This window comes from Salvelinus fontinalis, chromosome 19 (genome assembly GCF_029448725.1).
Source record: "Salvelinus fontinalis isolate EN_2023a chromosome 19, ASM2944872v1, whole genome shotgun sequence".
NCBI lineage: Eukaryota > Metazoa > Chordata > Actinopteri > Salmoniformes > Salmonidae > Salvelinus > Salvelinus fontinalis.
The window spans coordinates 39,062,776-39,083,971 of NC_074683.1; positions in this window are offsets into that span (position 1 = coordinate 39,062,776).

A 21,196-nucleotide genomic window follows, 5' to 3' on the forward strand; every position below is an offset into this window, starting at 1 on the left:
CACAGAGCGAGCTATGGTGGAATGGACCCAGAATTCTGATATCACCCAATCAGTCCGAAGAGACTGATGATAACAAGGTTCCAGAAGAGGTGAATATAGAACTCAAGTCCAGCTGCCAGGTTACTGTACAACTCGCAGCAAACAGCACAGCAATCACTGAACCTGTGTTGGAGCTTGAAAGGTACAGCAAACTAAAAAGAGTGTTCAGAGTCACCGCCTGGATAAAGAGATTCATAGCCAATGCTCGTACAACCATAAAGATACAAGGTGAACTGACTGCTGACGAACTGTACGATGCAGAAAAGTACTGGATTAAGGTAACACAGCAACAGAGTTTTGGACAGGAGATCAAACTACTGAAGGCAGGAAGAAGCCTAAACAATGACTGTAAAATCAGAGAACTGAAACCGTTCCTGGACGAACACAAACTACTCAGTGTAGGAGGAAGACTGCAACAGTCCAGCTTCACATTCAGAGAGCAGCACCCATGGGTTCTGCCCAACAAGTACAGATACTCAGACAATGCAAAAACGTTCAAGAGAGCTGATCAGGACTTGAAAGAGCTGTGGAAGGCAATCGAAGAGCCCCAACTCTTGGCTTTCTTCTCAGAAAGGGGCATCACCTGGAGGTTCATCGCCGAGCGAGCAGCCTGGTGGGGCGGATTCTGGGAAAGACTTGTCAGGTCAGTGAAAACATGCCTGCGAAAGGTTCTTGGGAGATCTTCACTCAACTTTGAAGAGATGTGCACAGTCCTGACAGAGGTTGAAGCAATTCTAAATTCTAGGCCTCTGACCTTCGTGCACAATGAAGTGGATGAACCACAACCCCTGACACCAGCACACTTCCTGGTGGGTAAACGATTAACCTCTTTGCTTCCAAAGCCATTTCCAGCTGACACTCAGCACCCAACGCTAAACAAGGAGGACATGACACGCAGATGGAAGTACAGGCAGAGACTTGTGACCAGATTCTGGAACAGTTGGCGAAGAGACTACTTGCTGGATCTAAAGTCAGCACACCGCTGTGATACACCACAGCCCACCCCACTGAAAGCGGGTGACGTTGTACTCATTGGAGAAGATAACACACCCAGACAAACCTGGAAACTAGGAAAGATTGAGGAACTGTTTCCAGTCCGAGATGGCCTAGTTAGGTCATGTTCAGTTCGTACTGCTTCAGGGACTTTGTTGAGGAGACCTATTCAGTTGATATACTGCCTAGAGATCTAAATGAACACAGTTGTTCATCGGGGGGGGAGGATGTTGTAACTTTAATGTGTTACAGAGTTAATGTTTAAGTTAATTAATTGAGCTGTATCTAAAGATATTTCTTTAGTTATTTACATATGTAATTGTATTGGTTAATATTGAATTACGCTTTTGACTGCAAGTTCCAGAATGCCTTGCGACAGGATGTAGAGAGTGAACGCGCTAGTTAAGTGCAATTAACAGGTGATTGATGGCTCCTTTGCGCTAGCATCTTACTGGCATTGCTCTGTAGAATCTAAAGTTGTTAAATGTAACGTGATCAAGAATTATTACTAAAAGAAGCTTTCATATCAAACCCGACGTCCCGAGTCATTACTTTGAAGATAGTTATTCTATATTTTTGGTGCCGAAACCCGGGATATGAGCTGCGACGAAGAAGTGGCTGAAATGGCTGAGGAGGAACGTCGGCATGAAACCGAAAGAATGAGACGAAAGCGGGGTACCATTCGAGGTGCCACAACACGGATTTTGAATCAGATTGACGTGGAAATATCCCAGTCAAATCCGGATACCGATCACTTGAGTACATTGTTAGAATTGCTGTTAGCTAAGGAGAACAGTTTGTTTGAACTTGATCGTGGAATTGAACAGTTAACGCCATTGGACGGATTGGAGGCAGAGATTGCATGCACGGAGGATTACAAAGAGCGCGTGATCATGCTGAAGAGCCGTGCAGAACGAGTGATAAAGAAAAAACAGGATCTCAATCCACTACCAGCACGGGTGAGTGACGCTAACTCCAACAGATCACAGAGACAATCAGTAAGGCTACCAAAGTTGATTATTGAGAAATTCTATGGAGATGTCAGTATGTGGCAGGAGTTTTGGAGCCAGTATGAGACTGCTATTCACAACAATGATTCACTGTGTAATAAAGAGATGTTTACCTATCTGAAAACATATCTCACTGGACCAGCTGCAAAGGCAGTAGCAGGACTGATGTTAACAGACAGTAACTATGATGATGCAATCGCTCTACTCAAGAGCAGATTTGGAAGGAAAGATCTTGTGATTAGTGCTCATATGTCAAAGCTGCTGAATCTCACTCCTGTGAAGAAATCCTCTGATCTAAATGCATTGAGGCAGCTATATGATGAATGTGAAATTCAGATTAGGAGCCTGGAATCACTGGGTGTAGTGTCAGAAACCTATGGAAGCCTACTATGCCCAATCTTACTGCAGATGATTCCAGAGGACATAGCTCTTGACTATAGTCGTCAGAGGGGAGTAGATGATGAATGGAAAGTGTCTGAGATTGTCAGTTTCCTACAGAAGGAGGTTCAGAGCAGGGAGAGAGCGCTACAAATGACAAGATCATGCAACCAACAGAAAGAGAGCAAACCATGGAACAAGTCATGCTCCTCCAATGAAATGAAAACAAAAAGACCCAACTCTGCTGCAGCACTGCATACAGCCAGCCAGAAGGAACAAAACTGTCTATTCTGTGACAGTGCAGACCACAAATCAGAAAACTGCCCTGACCACAATATTGCTGCACGCAAAGAGAAACTAAAGAAAATGGGAAGATGCTTTGTATGTTTAGGACAGAGACACATAGCAAAATTCTGTAAAGTCAAAGATGTGTCATGTGCAACATGTGGAAGCAGACATCACATTGCTGTGTGTACCAGTAAGAGTAGTGAGGTGCAACCCCCTACTGTTTCTGTAGATGCTGTTTCCTCAGTTATTCCCCATTCAGTGAAGATGAAACCAGATGGACAGAACACTGTTGCTACAAACGGCAAAGGCATGGGTAGAAGGCCCATCGGGCAGGAAGATAGCTCGTTGCTTACTAGAGGGAGGCAGTCAGAGGAGCTTCATGCATGAAAACCTTGTGAAGGGCTTGAAGCTACCAGTAATCAGACAAGAGGCACTCACTCTTCACACGTTTGGCTCCTCTGCCCCAGCAACGTCCCAACGCAATACAGTGAAAGTCATCTTGGAGAATGTCTGGGACAAACAGCAGAGAATAGAGATGGAGGCAATTGAAACACCACAAGTGTGCACAGCTGTGATGAAGGTTCCTGGTGAACAGATTCGACATGAGCTCAATAGAAAGGGACTGCAGCTCGCAGACTTTCCAGGAGATGACAATGATCCTGAACTCTCTGTCCTGATAGGAGCAGATTACTACTGGCAGATAGTATCAGGCAGAGTGGAGCGACTGACGGAGACGCTGGTTGCTTTAGAGAGCACCTTTGGATGGTCGGTGCAGGGACCCGTGTTCATGTCAAGTGTCGCCGAGGCAACTTGCATGTTCATCCCACTTGATGAAGACACACTAGTCTCCAAACAACTGCATGCATTCTGGGAGCTTGAGTCTCTGGGTATTATAAGCGAGAAAACACAGAACCCAGAGGAAACCGAGGCTCTACAGAGGTTCGAGGAAACAACCACCTTCAAAGATACCACGTGGAGTTGCCATGGAAACGAGAAATGCCAGAACTCAAAGACAACTATAGAGTCGCCAAGAAACGGTTTGAAGGTCTGAAGAAAAGACTGAAGAAGGATGTGACGTTGTACAGCAGATACAATGAAGTAGTAGAGGACTACTTACAACAGGATATGGCAGAGGACGTGCCCAAGGACAACGCATCAAGTGCAGACAACGTAAAATACTACTTACCTCACCATGCAGTACTCCGAGAAGATAAGGTGACAACAAAACTGAGAGTGGTGTTTGATGCCTCGTCCCATGAAGATGGCTGTCCATCCCTCAATGACTGTCTACTCACAGGACCGAACCTGAATCCGAATCTGCTCAGCGTTCTGATAAAGTTCAGACTACATGAGATCGCATTCATGGCAGACATCAAGAAAGCTTTCCTGCAGATATCCCTAGCAGAGAGAGACAGAGACGCCGTGAGATTTCTATGGCTCACAGGCCCACCAAGGGGAGAAAATGAAGAGGAGCTGCGTGTGCTGAGGATGAAAAGAGTGGTATTTGGAGCTTCCCCAAGTCCATTTTTGCTGGCAGCTACAATCAGGAAGTACTTGAATATGAAACAGAACAACCAGAAGTTGTAGAGATACTGAGAGAGTGTAGATGATGTAGATGATTTCATTGCAAGTTCACGCAATGTTGAAGAGGCTTACCTTGTGACAACAACTGCAAAGCGAATGCTGTCGATTGCAGGCATGGACCTCTGCAAGTGGATGACCAACTCTCCTGAATTAAAAACAAAATGGGAGGAGAGTACGACAACTGAGCACCCGTTGACGCTAGAAACACAAGGATTAGTGCTGAAGGTTTTAGGTTTAGTATGGAGACCGGAAACGGATGACTTTGTGTTTGATCTCAGGCCGCTACTGAGCATTCTAAAGCAAAAGGAAAACACAAAGAGAAGTGTTCTACAGTCGTCTGCACGTATCTTCGACCCTCTTGGTTTCCTGACACCCTTCACCATCAGGATCAAGTGCATGTTCCAGGAAATGTGGGAGAGGGGACTCAGCTGGGACGAAGAATTACCACCTGATCTGACACGAGAATGGCAACAGTGGTGTTCAGAACTACCCCAGTTACACCAGCTCACCATACCAAGGTGGTACAGAACAGACTTGCGGCCACAGAATAGCCACACTTTGAAACTACACGTGTTCTGTGATGCAAGTGAAAGGGCTTACAGTGCAGTAGCTTACTTGCAAGGTGAGTCACAAGGTAGGGAAACAGCAAGTCTAGTCGCATCCAAGTCCAGGGTAGCCCCACTCAAGAAAATCACGCTGCCACGCCTGGAGCTCATGGGAGCTGTGATTGGAGCGAGACTCGCAAACAACTTGATGACCACACTGAAATTGGAAGAAAAACAGATCCAAATGTGGACAGACTCGATGATCGTGCTGCATTGGATTTGCAGCTCAGCTCAGAAATGGAAACAGTTTGTTGCGAACAGAGTGACGGAGATCCAGTCCTTGACCAATCCAGAGTCATGGTCACATATTGAAGGGAAAACTAATCCAGCTGACCTCCCTACAAGAGGACAAACTGTTCGAAACTTGACACAGAGCGAGCTATGGTGGAATGGACCCAGAATTCTGATATCACCCAATCAGTCCGAAGAGACTGATGATAACAAGGTTCCAGAAGAGGTGAATATAGAACTCAAGTCCAGCTGCCAGGTTACTGTACAACTCGCAGCAAACAGCACAGCAATCACTGAACCTGTGTTGGAGCTTGAAAGGTACAGCAAACTAAAAAGAGTGTTCAGAGTCACCGCCTGGATAAAGAGATTCATAGCCAATGCTCGTACAACCATAAAGATACAAGGTGAACTGACTGCTGACGAACTGTACGATGCAGAAAAGTACTGGATTAAGGTAACACAGCAACAGAGTTTTGGACAGGAGATCAAACTACTGAAGGCAGGAAGAAGCCTAAACAATGACTGTAAAATCAGAGAACTGAAACCGTTCCTGGACGAACACAAACTACTCAGTGTAGGAGGAAGACTGCAACAGTCCAGCTTCACATTCAGAGAGCAGCACCCATGGGTTCTGCCCAACAAGTACAGATACTCAGACAATGCAAAAACGTTCAAGAGAGCTGATCAGGACTTGAAAGAGCTGTGGAAGGCAATCGAAGAGCCCCAACTCTTGGCTTTCTTCTCAGAAAGGGGCATCACCTGGAGGTTCATCGCCGAGCGAGTAGCCTGGTGGGGCGCATTCTGGGAAAGACTTGTCAGGTCAGTGAAAACATGCCTGCGAAAGGTTCTTGGGAGATCTTCACTCAACTTTGAAGAGATGTGCACAGTCCTGACAGAGGTTGAAGCAATTCTAAATTCTAGGCCTCTGACCTTCGTGCACAATGAAGTGGATGAACCACAACCCCTGACACCAGCACACTTCCTGGTGGGTAAACGATTAACCTCTTTGCTTCCAAAGCCATTTCCAGCTGACACTCAGCACCCAACGCTAAACAAGGAGGACATGACACGCAGATGGAAGTACAGGCAGAGACTTGTGACCAGATTCTGGAACAGTTGGCGAAGAGACTACTTGCTGGATCTAAAGTCAGCACACCGCTGTGATACACCACAGCCCACCCCACTGAAAGCGGGTGACGTTGTACTCATTGGAGAAGATAACACACCCAGACAAACCTGGAAACTAGGAAAGATTGAGGAACTGTTTCCAGTCCGAGATGGCCTAGTTAGGTCATGTTCAGTTCGTACTGCTTCAGGGACTTTGTTGAGGAGACCTATTCAGTTGATATACTGCCTAGAGATCTAAATGAACACAGTTGTTCATCGGGGGGGGAGGATGTTGTAACTTTAATGTGTTACAGAGTTAATGTTTAAGTTAATTAATTGAGCTGTATCTAAAGATATTTCTTTAGTTATTTACATATGTAATTGTATTGGTTAATATTGAATTACGCTTTTGACTGCAAGTTCCAGAATGCCTTGCGACAGGATGTAGAGAGTGAACGCGCTAGTTAAGTGCAATTAACAGGTGATTGATGGCTCCTTTGCGCTAGCATCTTACTGGCATTGCTCTGTAGAATCTAAAGTTGTTAAATGTAACGTGATCAAGAATTATTACTAAAAGAAGCTTTCATATCAAACCCGACGTCCCGAGTCATTACTTTGAAGATAGTTATTCTATAAGGGCAGTGTGCAGTGTGGTTGCGATTGCGTCGTCTGTGGACCTATTGGGTCGGTAAGTAAATTGGAGTGGGTCTAGGGTGTCCGGTAGGGTGGAGGTGATATGGTCCTTGACTAGTCTCTCAAAGCACTTCATGATGACGGAAGTGAGTGCTACGGGGCGGTAGTCGTTTAGCTCAGTTACCTTAGCTTTCTTGGGAACAGGAACGATGGTGAAGCATGTGGGAACAGCAGACTGGGATAAGGATTGATTGAATATGTCCGTAAACACACCAGCCAGCTGGTCTGCGCATGCTCTGAGGACGCGGCTGGGAATGCCGTCTGGGCCTGCAGACCTTTTTATTTATTTCACCTTTATTTAGCCTTGCGAGGGTTAACATGTTTAAATGTTTTAGGTGTGCTTGAAAGGATGCACATAACTCTGCAATGTTGGGTTGTTTTGGAGAGAGTCATTTTCCACACAGTCTGTGCCTGTATTTAGTTTTCATGCTAGTGAGGGCCGAGAATCCACTCTCACATAGGTACGTGGTTGCAGAGGGCATCAGTGTCTTAACAGTGCGATTTGCCAAGGCAGGATACTCTGAGCGCACCCCTATCCAGAAATCTGGCAGTGGCTTCTTATTAAATTAAATTTTCACAGAACCGCTTGTTGCAATTTCGATGAGTCTCTCCTGTTCAGATATCAGTAAGTGGACTGGAGGCAGGGCATGAAAGGGATAACAAATCCAGTTGTTTGTGTCATCCATTTAGGGAAAGTACCTGTGTAATTGCGCACCCAACTCACTCAGGTGCTTTGCTATATCACATTTGACATCGTCTGTAAACGTGAGTTCATTTGCACCCAAAAAAATCATACAATAATGGAAAGACCTGTGTTGTCCTTGTTAATGCAGACAGAGAAGAGCTCCAACTTCTTAATCATAGCCTCAATTTTGTCCCGCACATTGAATATGGTTGCGGAGAGACCCTGTAATCCCAGATTCAGATCATTCAGGCGAGAAAAAACATCACCCAGATAGGCCAGTCGTGTGAGAAACTCGTCATCATGCAAGCGGTCAGACAAGTGAAAATTATGGTCAGTTAAAAGAACTTTAACTTCTCTGGGATATGTGGGATGCTAACGTCACACTTGGCCAAAAGCCAGTAAAAATGCAGAGCGCCAAGTTCAAATAAATTACTATAAAAATCACATTTTCATGAAATCACACATGAAAGATACCAAATTCAAATTCAAATTAAATTCAAATAGGCTTTACGACGAAAGCACACCAAATGATTATATTAGGTCAGAGCCAAGTCACAGAAAAACACAGCCATTTTTCCAGCCAAAGAGAGGAGTAACAAAAAGCAGAAATAGAGATAAAATGAATCACTAACCTTTGATGACCTTCATCAGGCGAAAGCAAACAATGCTATTTTCTGAGGATAGCAACAGAGTAAACAAAGAGAGAGAAGCATATTTCAACGCTGCAGGCGCGACACAAAACGCAGAAATAAAAATATAATTCATGCCTTACCTTTGACGAACTTCTGTTGTTGGCACTCCAATATGTCCCATAAACATCACAAATTGTCCTCTAGTTCGATTAATTCTGTCGATATATATCCAAAATGTCCATTTATTTGGCGCGTTTGATCCAGAAAAACACAGGTTCCAACTTGTGCAACGTGACTACAAAAGTCTCAAAAGTTACCTGTAAACTTTGCCAAAACATTTCAAACTACTTTTGTAATACAACTTTAGGTATTTTTTAACGTAAATAATCGATACAATTGAAGACGGGATGATCTGTGTTCAATACAGGATTAAAACAAACTGTAGCTAGCTTTCTGGTCATGCGCGTCTATCTAACAGTACACTTCAAGTGACCCTCGTTCAAGATGGCGGAATTTCTTCATTACACAAAGGAAAAAACCTCAACCAATTTCTAAAGACTGTTGACATCCAGTGGAAGCGGTAGGAACTGCAAAAAGCTCAATTAGAATTCTGGATTCCCAATGAAAACCCATTGAAAAGAGAGTGACCTAAAAAAAGAAAAGAATCTGAATGGTTTGTCCTCGGGGTTTCCCCTGCTAAATAAGTTATGTTATACTCACAGACATGATTCAAACAGTTTTAGAAACGCCAGAGTGTTTTCTATCCAAATCTACTAATAATATGCATATCTTATCTTCTGGGGATGAGTAGCTGGCAGTTGAATATGGGTATGCTTTTCATCCAAACGTGAAAATGCTGCCCCCTATCCTAGAGAAGTTAAGCCCGCCTCAGCACTTCTGTATGTTGTAAAAGCATTACATGGTCGCTGCCCATATCATTGCATAGTGCAGAAAATACACGAGAGTTCAGGGGCCTTGCTTTAACAAAGGTAATCATTTTCACTGTAATGTCCAAAATGTCTTTTAAGCTGTCAGGCATTCCCTTGGCAGCAAGAGCCTCTCGGTGGATGCTGCAGTGTACCCAAGTGGCATCGGGAGCAACTGCTTGCATGTGAGTTACCACTCCACTATGTCTCCCAGTCATGGCTTTTGCGCCATCAGTACAGATAGCAACACATCTTGACCACCAATGTCCATTTGATGTCACAAAGCTGTCCAGTACTTAAAAAAATATCCTCTCCTGTTATCCTGGTTTCCAGTGGTTTGCAGAAGAGGATGTCTTCCTTAATTGACCCCCCATAAACGTAATGGACAGCAGCGGATTTAGGTATGGGCGACATAGGCAGCCGCCCAGGGCGGCATCTTGCCTGGGGCGGCATAGGGCACCCGTACAAAAAAAATCGGATTGGTGACATTTGCGCGATCGGTTTTCTATCGCTCATTTGCACGTCACGTCAATGGTATCATGTCACCGTGTGGGACTGTGGGTCAATTAACCTTGTCGGAGTGGGCGTTCTGTTTCTAGTTTGTGAGCTAGGCAGGCTACTGCCTGGGAAGGTCTCCCACTCAGAAGTACGAGATGGGGAAGGGGGCGGGGATAGGTTGACCTCAGGTCTCCCAACTGGAAGCCCGAGGTAGGGGGAGCGGGGGAATCAATCAAATAGTCCACCTCTAACTTTGTACAGTACTAATGCAATTAATAAAATCAGTCACACTACGAAATGCTACCAAATAAACCACAATTCATTCATAATACTGTGAATATATAGTTTCACAGACATATTGTTGAATTTTTTTTCTTCTGGTTTGTGCGAAATCATTAAGATGAATATAAAACCAGTCTGCACACTACCTGAGGTCCACCATGTCACAGGAACGCCTTAGTGGCCTTGCTGTCACCAGTATTAAATAATGCAATTGCTGGGCAGAGTTCTTATGAAGATGCAATTGATGACTTTCCGTCAAGGAAGGCAAGAAAGGTCAGGGTTTAGATGGCAGGTGTGCAATTTAGTTTGTGTGTTTCTTGTTTGAAGTGCAATAGCGTAATAATCAGGTTCTCTTCTTTTATAAGTGTGTTATTCTATTTGTGTGATATAGGATTTGTGCAATTTAGTTATATTTGTGTGTGTTTCTGTTAGCAATAGGGTAATAGTGCAATAATTAAAATCTTTTTTATTTGTATTTCTATATTACAATTTGTTTCTATTTGTCACTACTTTTTGATATTTGAGTATTATTTTTTGTATATATTTTTATATTTATATAGTTTTAAATGTTATGATTATTTATTTGTGTTGTTCCAAATGTCTGAATAAAAATTGCAGTTGGTGGTGTTTTTTTGTTTTTTTTCGCCCAGGGAGTCATACAAGGTAGAACCGCCACTGATAACGGACGTATACCAGGAGCTGTGCCAGGCCCGCCACGTCTGTTGACTCATCCAGCTGTAACGCATAGAATTCACTGGCTTGTATGCGAAGCAGTAATTGTTTCAAAACATCTCCTGCCATGTCACTGATGCGTCATGAAACAGTGTTGTTTGATGAAGGCGTTGTCTGTATAGTTCTTTTGGCCTTTTCCCTCAGCATTGTCCCAGCCAAATCCGCGGTAACAGGAAGAATGAAGTCCTCCACAATAGTTTGGGGCTTGCCTGTCCTAGCCACTTGGTAGCTCACCAAATATGACTCTTCTAGCCCCTTCTTATTAATGGTATCTGTTGCTTTTATACATGTCTTACCACTCGAAAATTGTCCTAATTCTCGCTCAAAAAATTCCCATGGCTTATTTTTCAAATTGGCATGTTTTGTTTATAAAGAGTGAAGGTTTCATTGAGTTGTGAGAGTACTTTTGCACATATAACACACTGTGGCTGAGGAAAGGCACTACTCCCAATATAAGTGAACACCAAATCAATGTAGTTCTCATCATATTTGCGCCTCTTCGATGGTCCAAAGTCCCTGTCTGTTGTTCTGTGCTTTCCCGGGTAAGGGGGCAGTAGCTCTTCGGCTGCATCAGATTCACAACTGTCAGTGTCCATGCTAGCTGGGCTAACAACAAATGTAGAATTACTGATGCTAGCATTGGATGTGCTCGTGGAAGCAGAACAACTTGTGTCATCGACAGGTGCAGGTGTAGTACTGCTGGTAGTAGCAGTAATACCAGTAGAGCTGGTATGTGTCTCTATGGATGCGGGCCTTACTTTTTTTTAACCATTTATCAATTTTCGAGTTAACGGAATGAGCAGCAGCTACGTTTGGCTACATACGGACCGTTAAACGGAATTCCCGTGAGAGAGTAACGGTTATTGTGATTGGATGTTCATTATTTGACTAGGCTTCCCGTATTTGACATTGTGTTGTTATTTCTCTGAACACTAGATGGTTTCATTTCATTTTTGGCAGTGAAACGAGGCTACTCAGGCGAGGAAAAAAAACTCACCCAAATGTACAGCCCCGTTGGAAAATATAAATGGACTGTTTGAAAATGTGAAGATAAAAAATAAAGTATTTTATTTATTTTATTATTTTTATTTGGCGTACCCCCAGTTTGCGCACCCCAGTTTGGGAATACATGGACTAGAGGATCTTATTGTACTGGTTTAATATTCCATCAACACATTTCAGGATATGCTTTATTTACTTTAAAGAATTAAGACTTAGGCCTAAAGATCAAGTTATGGACTATTGGAAGATTAATATAATAATACATTTGAAATCGGGAGTTTACATACACCTTAGCCAAATACATTTAAACTCAGATTTTCACAATTCCTGGCGTTTAATCCTAGTAAAAATTCCCCGTCTTAGGTCAGTTAGGATCACCAATTTATTTTAAGAATGTGAAATGTCAGAATTATAGTAGAGAGAATGATTTATTTCAGCTTTTATATTTTTCATCACGTTCCCAGTGGGTCAGAAGTTTACATACACTCAATTAGTATTTCGTAGCATTGCCTTTAAATTGTTTAACTTGGGTCAAACGTTTCGGATAGCCTTCCACAAGCGTCCCACAATAAGTTGGGGGAATTTTGGCCCATTCCTCCTGACAGAGCTGGTGTAACTGAGTCAGGTTTGTAGGCCTCCTTGCTCGCATACACTTTCAGTTCTGCCCACACATTTTCAATGGGTTTGAGGTCAAGGCTTTGTTATGGCCATTCCAATACCTTGACTTTGTTGTCCTTAAGCCATTTTGCCACAACTTTGGAAGTATGCTTGGGGTCATTGACCATTTGGAAGACCCATTTGTGACCAAGTTTTAACTTCCTGACTGATGTCTTGAGATGTTGCTTCAATATATCCACATATATTTCCTGCCTCATGATGCCATCTATTTTGTGAAGTGCACCAGTCCGTCCTGCAGCAAAGCACCCCCACAACATGATGCTGCCACCCCCGTGCTTCACAGTTGGGATGGTGTTCTTCGGCTTGCAAGTCTCCCCCTTTTTCCTCCAAACATAACGATGGTCATTATGGCCAAACAGTTCTATTTTTGTTTAATCAGACCAGAGGACATTTCTCCAAAAAGTAAGATTTTTGTCACCATGTGCAGCTGCAAACCGTAGTCTGGCTTTTTTTATGGTGGTTTTGGAGCAGTGGCTTCTTCCTTGCTGAGCGGCCTTTCAGGTTATGTCAACATAGGACTCGTTTTACTATGGATATAGATACTTTGTACCTGTTTCCTCCAGCATCTTCACAAGGTCCTTTGCTGTTGTTCTGGGATTGATTTGCACTTTTCGCACCAAAGTGCGTTCATCTCTAGGAGACAGAACGCATCTATTGTTTGTACAGATGAACGTGGTACCTTCAGGCGTTTGGAAATTGCTCCCAAGGATGAACTAGACTTGTGGAGGTCAACAATTTTTTTTTGAGGTCTTGGCTGATTTCTTTGGATATTCTCATAATGTCAAGCAAAGAGTTTGAAGGTAGGCCTTGAAATACATTCCACAAGTATGTCAATTAGCCTATCAAAAGCTTCTAAAGCCATGACATCATTTTCTGGAATTTTCCAAGCTGTTTAAAGGCACAGTCAACTTAGTGTATGTAAACTTCTGACCCACTGGAATTGTGATACAGTGAATTATAAGTGAAATAATCCGTCTGTAAACAATTGTTGGAAAAATTCCTTGTGTCATGCACAAAGTAGATGTCCTAACCGACTTGCCAAAACTACAGTTTGTTAACAAGAAATTTGTGGAGTGGTTGAAAAAGGAGTTTTAATGACTCCAACCTAATTGTATGTAAACTTCCGACATCAACTGTATATATATGTTTATGTACTTGTGCACACAACTAGGCTATCCTGGGGAATGTGAAATTCCTGTATTGTGTTATAAATATCCATTCTTATGAAAGGCAACCGTGTGTAGGCTACCACCTGGTCTGGAGTCAACAGTCTGGGTCTTTTCTGGGGCTCAGGTAAAGTTACACGGACTCTGTGCACCATAATTGTAACGGTCCTGACCTGTTTTATGTTGTTTTTTGTATGTGTTTAGGTCAGGGCATGTGTTTTGGGTGGGCAGTCTATGTTATCTGTTTCTATGTTGGTTTTGGTTGCCTGGTATGGCTCTTAATTAGAGGCAGGTGTTTTGCGTTCTCCTCTAATTAAGAGTCATATTTAGGTAGGGTGTTCTCACTGTTTGTTTGTGGGTGATTGTCTTCCGTGTTTGTGTTATGTTTGCACCATACGGAACTGTATACGGTTTGTTCGGTTTATGTAGTCTGTTTCCTATTCGTGCGTTCTTCTTGTTTCATGTAAGTTCGTCGTCTAGGTCTGTCTTCACCGTTTTGTTGTTTTGTTAGTTTATTCAAGTTCGTGTTTTTTCGTTAATAAATATGTGTTCAAACTTCGCTGCGCCTTGGCTCGATCACTACACCTCCTCTTCTTATGAAGAGAGAGAGGAACGCCGTTACAGAATCACCCACCATTCCAGAGCCAAGCAGCGGAGTAATTGGAGTAAGGGACAGGAAAGGAAGGAGCAATGGACATGGGACGATATATTGGACGGAAAGGGTTGCTACACATGGGAGGAGATCCTGGCTGGTAGGGATCGCCTCCCATGGGAACAGCTGGAGGCACTGAGGAGAGCAGAGGCTACCGGAGAGAGGAACCGGAGCTATGAGGGAACACGTCTGGCACGGAAGCCCAAAAAGCCCGTAAGTAATTCCCAAAAATTTCTTGGGGGGGGCTAAGAGGTAGTGGGCCTAAGAGGTAGTGGGCCAAGGGCAGGTAGGAGACCTGCGCCCACTTCCCAGGCTTACCGTGGAGAGCGGGAGTACGGGCAGGCGCCGTGTTACGCAGTAGAGCGCACGGTGTCTCCTGTACGAGTGCATAGCCCAGTGCGGGTTATTCCACCTCCCCGCACTGGTAGGGCTAGATTGGGTATTGAGCCAGGTGTCATGAGGCCGGCTCAACGCGTCTGGTCTCCAGTGCGTCTCCTCGGGCCGGCATACATGGCACCGGCCTTACGCATGGTTTCCCCGGTTCGCCTACATAGGCCGGTGCGGGTTATTCCACCTCCCCGCACTGGTCGGGCGACCGGGAGCATTCAACCAGGTAAGGTTGGGCAGGCTCAATGCTCAAGAGTGCCAGTACGCCTCCACGGTCCGGTATTTCCGGCGCCACCTCCCCGCCCCAGCCTAGTACCTACAGTGCCTACACTACGCACTAGGCTACCAGTGCGTCTCCTGAGCTCAGTTCCTCCTCCACGCACTCTCTCTGTAGTGCGTGTATCCAGTTCGGTGCCTCCAGTTCCGGCACCACGCACAAAGCCTCCTGTGCGTCTCCAGAGCCCTGAACACACTGTATCTTCTCCCCCTACTAATCCTGATGTGCTTGTCCTCAGCCCGGTGTCACCAGTGCCGGTACCTCGCATCAGGTATAGAGTGGGATTTGAGAATACAGTGTGCCCTGTCCCTGCTCCCCGCACTAGTAGGAAGGTGCTTATCCTTAGCACGGTGCCTCCAGTTCCGGCACCACGCACCAGGTCTACAGTGCGCCGTATCCGGCCAGAGCCATCCGTCTCCCCAGCGCCATCTGAGCCATCCGTCTCCCCAGCGCCATCTGAGCCATCCGTCTCCCCAGCGCCATCTGAGCCATCCGTCTCCCCAGCGCCGTCTGAGCCATCCGTCTCCCCAGCGCCTGCAAAGCCGCCCGTCTGCCATGAGCCTGCAAAGCCGCCCGTCTGCCATGAGCCTGCAGAGCCGCCCGTCTGCCATGAGCCTACAGAGCCGCCCGTCTGCCATGAGCCTACAGAGCCGTCCGCCAGACAGGAGCCGCTAGAGCCGTCCGCCAGAGAGGAGCCGCTAGAGCCGCCCGCCAGACAGGATCTGCCAGAGCCGCCAACCAGACAGGATCTGCCAGAGCCGCCAACCAGACAGGATCTGCCAGAGCCGCCAACCAGACAGGATCTGCCAGAGCCGCCAACCAGACAGGATCTGCCAGAGCCGCCAACCAGACAGGATCTGCCAGAGCCGCCAGCGAGCCATGAGCAGCCAGAGCCGCCAGCCTGCCATGAGCGTCGAGAGCCGCCAGCCTGCCATGAGCGTCGAGAGCCGTCAGCCTGCCATGAGCGTCGAGAGCCGTCAGCCTGCCATGAGCGTCGAGAGCCGTCAGCCTGCCATGAGCGTCGAGAGCCGTCAGCCTGCCATGAGCGTCGAGAGCCGTCAGCCTGCCATGAGCGTCGAGAGCCGTCAGCCTGCCATGAGCGTCGAGAGCCGTCAGCCTGCCATGAGCGTCGAGAGCCGTCAGCCTGCCATGAGCGTCGAGAGCCGTCAGCCTGCCATGAGCGTCGAGAGCCGTCAGCCTGCCATGAGCGTCGAGAGCCGTCAGCCTGCCATGAGCGTCGAGAGCCGTCAGCCTGCCATGAGCGTCGAGAGCCGTCAGCCTGCCATGAGCGTCGAGAGCCGTCAGCCTGCCATGAGCGTCGAGAGCCGTCAGCCTGCCATGAGCGTCGAGAGCCGTCAGCCTGCCATGAGCGTCGAGAGCCGTCAGCCTGCATAGACCTGCCAGAGTCCCACAACCGGGATCTGCCAGAGTATATCAGCCGGGACCTGCCCCTTGTCCCGGTGTTGCCCCTTGTCCCGGTGTTGCCCCTTGTCCCGGTGTTGCCCCTTGTCCCGGTGCTGCCCCTTGTCCCGGTGCTGCCCCTTGTCCCGGTGCTGCCCCTTGTCTCGGTGCTGCCCCTTGTCCCGGTGCTGCCCCTTGTCCCGGTGCTGCCCCTTGTCCCGGTGCTGCCCCTTGTCCCGGTGCTGCCCCTTGTCCCGGTGCTGCCCCTTGTCCCGGTGCTGCCCCTTGTCCCGGTGCTGCCCCTTGTCCCGGTGCTGCCCCTTGTCCCGGTGCTGCCCCTTGTCCCGGTGCTGCCCCTTGTCCCGGTGCTGCCCCTTCTCCTGGTGCTGGCCGTTTATTTAGGGGATGTGAGTTTTAGGGTGGTCATTGGGAGGGGAAGACAGAAACGGGGAGTGACTATGGTGGTGTGGGGACAGCGTCCAGAGCCGGAGCCACCACCGTGGTCAACTGCCCACCCAGACCCTCCCCTGGACTTTGTGCTGGTGCGCCCGGCGTTCGCACCTTGAGGGGGGGGTTCTGTAACGGTCCTGACCTGTTTTATGTTGTTTTTTGTATGTGTTTAGGTCAGGGCATGTGTTTTGGGTGGGCAGTCTATGTTATCTGTTTCTATGTTGGTTTTGGTTGCCTGGTATGGCTCTTAATTAGAGGCAGGTGTTTTGCGTTCTCCTCTAATTAAGAGTCATATTTAGGTAGGGTGTTCTCACTGTTTGTTTGTGGGTGATTGTCTTCCGTGTTTGTGTTATGTTTGCACCATACGGAACTGTATACGGTTTGTTCGGTTTATGTAGTCTGTTTCCTATTCGTGCGTTCTTCTTGTTTCATGTAAGTTCGTCGTCTAGGTCTGTCTTCACCGTTTTGTTGTTTTGTTAGTTTATTCAAGTTCGTGTTTTTTCGTTAATAAATATGTGTTCAAACTTCGCTGCGCCTTGGCTCGATCACTACACCTCCTCTTCTTATGAAGAGAGAGAGGAACGCCGTTACAGAATCACCCACCATTCCAGAGCCAAGCAGCGGAGTAATTGGAGTAAGGGACAGGAAAGGAAGGAGCAATGGACATGGGACGATATATTGGACGGAAAGGGTTGCTACACATGGGAGGAGATCCTGGCTGGTAGGGATCGCCTCCCATGGGAACAGCTGGAGGCACTGAGGAGAGCAGAGGCTACCGGAGAGAGGAACCGGAGCTATGAGGGAACACGTCTGGCACGGAAGCCCAAAAAGCCCGTAAGTAATTCCCAAAAATTTCTTGGGGGGGGCTAAGAGGTAGTGGGCCTAAGAGGTAGTGGGCCAAGGGCAGGTAGGAGACCTGCGCCCACTTCCCAGGCTTACCGTGGAGAGCGGGAGTACGGGCAGGCGCCGTGTTACGCAGTAGAGCGCACGGTGTCTCCTGTACGAGTGCATAGCCCAGTGCGGGTTATTCCACCTCCCCGCACTGGTAGGGCTAGATTGGGTATTGAGCCAGGTGTCATGAGGCCGGCTCAACGCGTCTGGTCTCCAGTGCGTCTCCTCGGGCCGGCATACATGGCACCGGCCTTACGCATGGTTTCCCCGGTTCGCCTACATAGGCCGGTGCGGGTTATTCCACCTCCCCGCACTGGTCGGGCGACCGGGAGCATTCAACCAGGTAAGGTTGGGCAGGCTCAATGCTCAAGAGTGCCAGTACGCCTCCACGGTCCGGTATTTCCGGCGCCACCTCCCCGCCCCAGCCTAGTACCTACAGTGCCTACACTACGCACTAGGCTACCAGTGCGTCTCCTGAGCTCAGTTCCTCCTCCACGCACTCTCTCTGTAGTGCGTGTATCCAGTTCGGTGCCTCCAGTTCCGGCACCACGCACAAAGCCTCCTGTGCGTCTCCAGAGCCCTGAACACACTGTATCTTCTCCCCCTACTAATCCTGATGTGCTTGTCCTCAGCCCGGTGTCACCAGTGCCGGTACCTCGCATCAGGTATAGAGTGGGATTTGAGAATACAGTGTGCCCTGTCCCTGCTCCCCGCACTAGTAGGAAGGTGCTTATCCTTAGCACGGTGCCTCCAGTTCCGGCACCACGCACCAGGTCTACAGTGCGCCGTATCCGGCCAGAGCCATCCGTCTCCCCAGCGCCATCTGAGCCATCCGTCTCCCCAGCGCCATCTGAGCCATCCGTCTCCCCAGCGCCATCTGAGCCATCCGTCTCCCCAGCGCCGTCTGAGCCATCCGTCTCCCCAGCGCCTGCAAAGCCGCCCGTCTGCCATGAGCCTGCAAAGCCGCCCGTCTGCCATGAGCCTGCAGAGCCGCCCGTCTGCCATGAGCCTACAGAGCCGCCCGTCTGCCATGAGCCTACAGAGCCGTCCGCCAGACAGGAGCCGCTAGAGCCGTCCGCCAGAGAGGAGCCGCTAGAGCCGCCCGCCAGACAGGATCTGCCAGAGCCGCCAACCAGACAGGATCTGCCAGAGCCGCCAACCAGACAGGATCTGCCAGAGCCGCCAACCAGACAGGATCTGCCAGAGCCGCCAACCAGACAGGATCTGCCAGAGCCGCCAACCAGACAGGATCTGCCAGAGCCGCCAGCGAGCCATGAGCAGCCAGAGCCGCCAGCCTGCCATGAGCGTCGAGAGCCGCCAGCCTGCCATGAGCGTCGAGAGCCGTCAGCCTGCCATGAGCGTCGAGAGCCGTCAGCCTGCCATGAGCGTCGAGAGCCGTCAGCCTGCCATGAGCGTCGAGAGCCGTCAGCCTGCCATGAGCGTCGAGAGCCGTCAGCCTGCCATGAGCGTCGAGAGCCGTCAGCCTGCCATGAGCGTCGAGAGCCGTCAGCCTGCCATGAGCGTCGAGAGCCGTCAGCCTGCCATGAGCGTCGAGAGCCGTCAGCCTGCCATGAGCGTCGAGAGCCGTCAGCCTGCCATGAGCGTCGAGAGCCGTCAGCCTGCCATGAGCGTCGAGAGCCGTCAGCCTGCCATGAGCGTCGAGAGCCGTCAGCCTGCCATGAGCGTCGAGAGCCGTCAGCCTGCCATGAGCGTCGAGAGCCGTCAGCCTGCCATGAGCGTCGAGAGCCGTCAGCCTGCATAGACCTGCCAGAGTCCCACAACCGGGATCTGCCAGAGTATATCAGCCGGGACCTGCCCCTTGTCCCGGTGTTGCCCCTTGTCCCGGTGTTGCCCCTTGTCCCGGTGTTGCCCCTTGTCCCGGTGCTGCCCCTTGTCCCGGTGCTGCCCCTTGTCCCGGTGCTGCCCCTTGTCTCGGTGCTGCCCCTTGTCCCGGTGCTGCCCCTTGTCCCGGTGCTGCCCCTTGTCCCGGTGCTGCCCCTTGTCCCGGTGCTGCCCCTTGTCCCGGTGCTGCCCCTTGTCCCGGTGCTGCCCCTTGTCCCGGTGCTGCCCCTTGTCCCGGTGCTGCCCCTTGTCCCGGTGCTGCCCCTTGTCCCGGTGCTGCCCCTTGTCCCGGTGCTGCCCCTTGTCCCGGTGCTGCCCCTTCTCCTGGTGCTGGCCGTTTATTTAGGGGATGTGAGTTTTAGGGTGGTCATTGGGAGGGGAAGACAGAAACGGGGAGTGACTATGGTGGTGTGGGGACAGCGTCCAGAGCCGGAGCCACCACCGTGGTCAACTGCCCACCCAGACCCTCCCCTGGACTTTGTGCTGGTGCGCCCGGCGTTCGCACCTTGAGGGGGGGGTTCTGTAACGGTCCTGACCTGTTTTATGTTGTTTTTTGTATGTGTTTAGGTCAGGGCATGTGTTTTGGGTGGGCAGTCTATGTTATCTGTTTCTATGTTGGTTTTGGTTGCCTGGTATGGCTCTTAATTAGAGGCAGGTGTTTTGCGTTCTCCTCTAATTAAGAGTCATATTTAGGTAGGGTGTTCTCACTGTTTGTTTGTGGGTGATTGTCTTCCGTGTTTGTGTTATGTTTGCACCATACGGAACTGTATACGGTTTGTTCGGTTTATGTAGTCTGTTTCCTATTCGTGCGTTCTTCTTGTTTCATGTAAGTTCGTCGTCTAGGTCTGTCTTCACCGTTTTGTTGTTTTGTTAGTTTATTCAAGTTCGTGTTTTTTCGTTAATAAATATGTGTTCAAACTTCGCTGCGCCTTGGCTCGATCACTACACCTCCTCTTCTTATGAAGAGAGAGAGGAACGCCGTTACAGAATCACCCACCATTCCAGAGCCAAGCAGCGGAGTAATTGGAGTAAGGGACAGGAAAGGAAGGAGCAATGGACATGGGACGATATATTGGACGGAAAGGGTTGCTACACATGGGAGGAGATCCTGGCTGGTAGGGATCGCCTCCCATGGGAACAGCTGGAGGCACTGAGGAGAGCAGAGGCTACCGGAGAGAGGAACCGGAGCTATGAGGGAACGCGTCTGGCACGGAAGCCCAAAAAGCCCGTAAGTAATTCCCAAAAATTTCTTGGGGGGGGGCTAAGAGGTAGTGGGCCAAGGGCAGGTAGGAGACCTGCGCCCACTTCCCAGGCTTACCGTGGAGAGCGGGAGTACGGGCAGGCGCCGTGTTACGCAGTAGAGCGCACGGTGTCTCCTGTACGAGTGCATAGCCCAGTGCGGGTTATTCCACCTCCCCGCACTGGTAGGGCTAGATTGGGTATTGAGCCAGGTGTCATGAGGCCGGCTCAACGCGTCTGGTCTCCAGTGCGTCTCCTCGGGCCGGCATACATGGCACCGGCCTTACGCATGGTTTCCCCGGTTCGCCTACATAGGCCGGTGCGGGTTATTCCACCTCCCCGCACTGGTCGGGCGACCGGGAGCATTCAACCAGGTAAGGTTGGGCAGGCTCAATGCTCAAGAGTGCCAGTACGCCTCCACGGTCCGGTATTTCCGGCGCCACCTCCCCGCCCCAGCCTAGTACCTACAGTGCCTACACTACGCACTAGGCTACCAGTGCGTCTCCTGAGCCCAGTTCCTCCTCCACG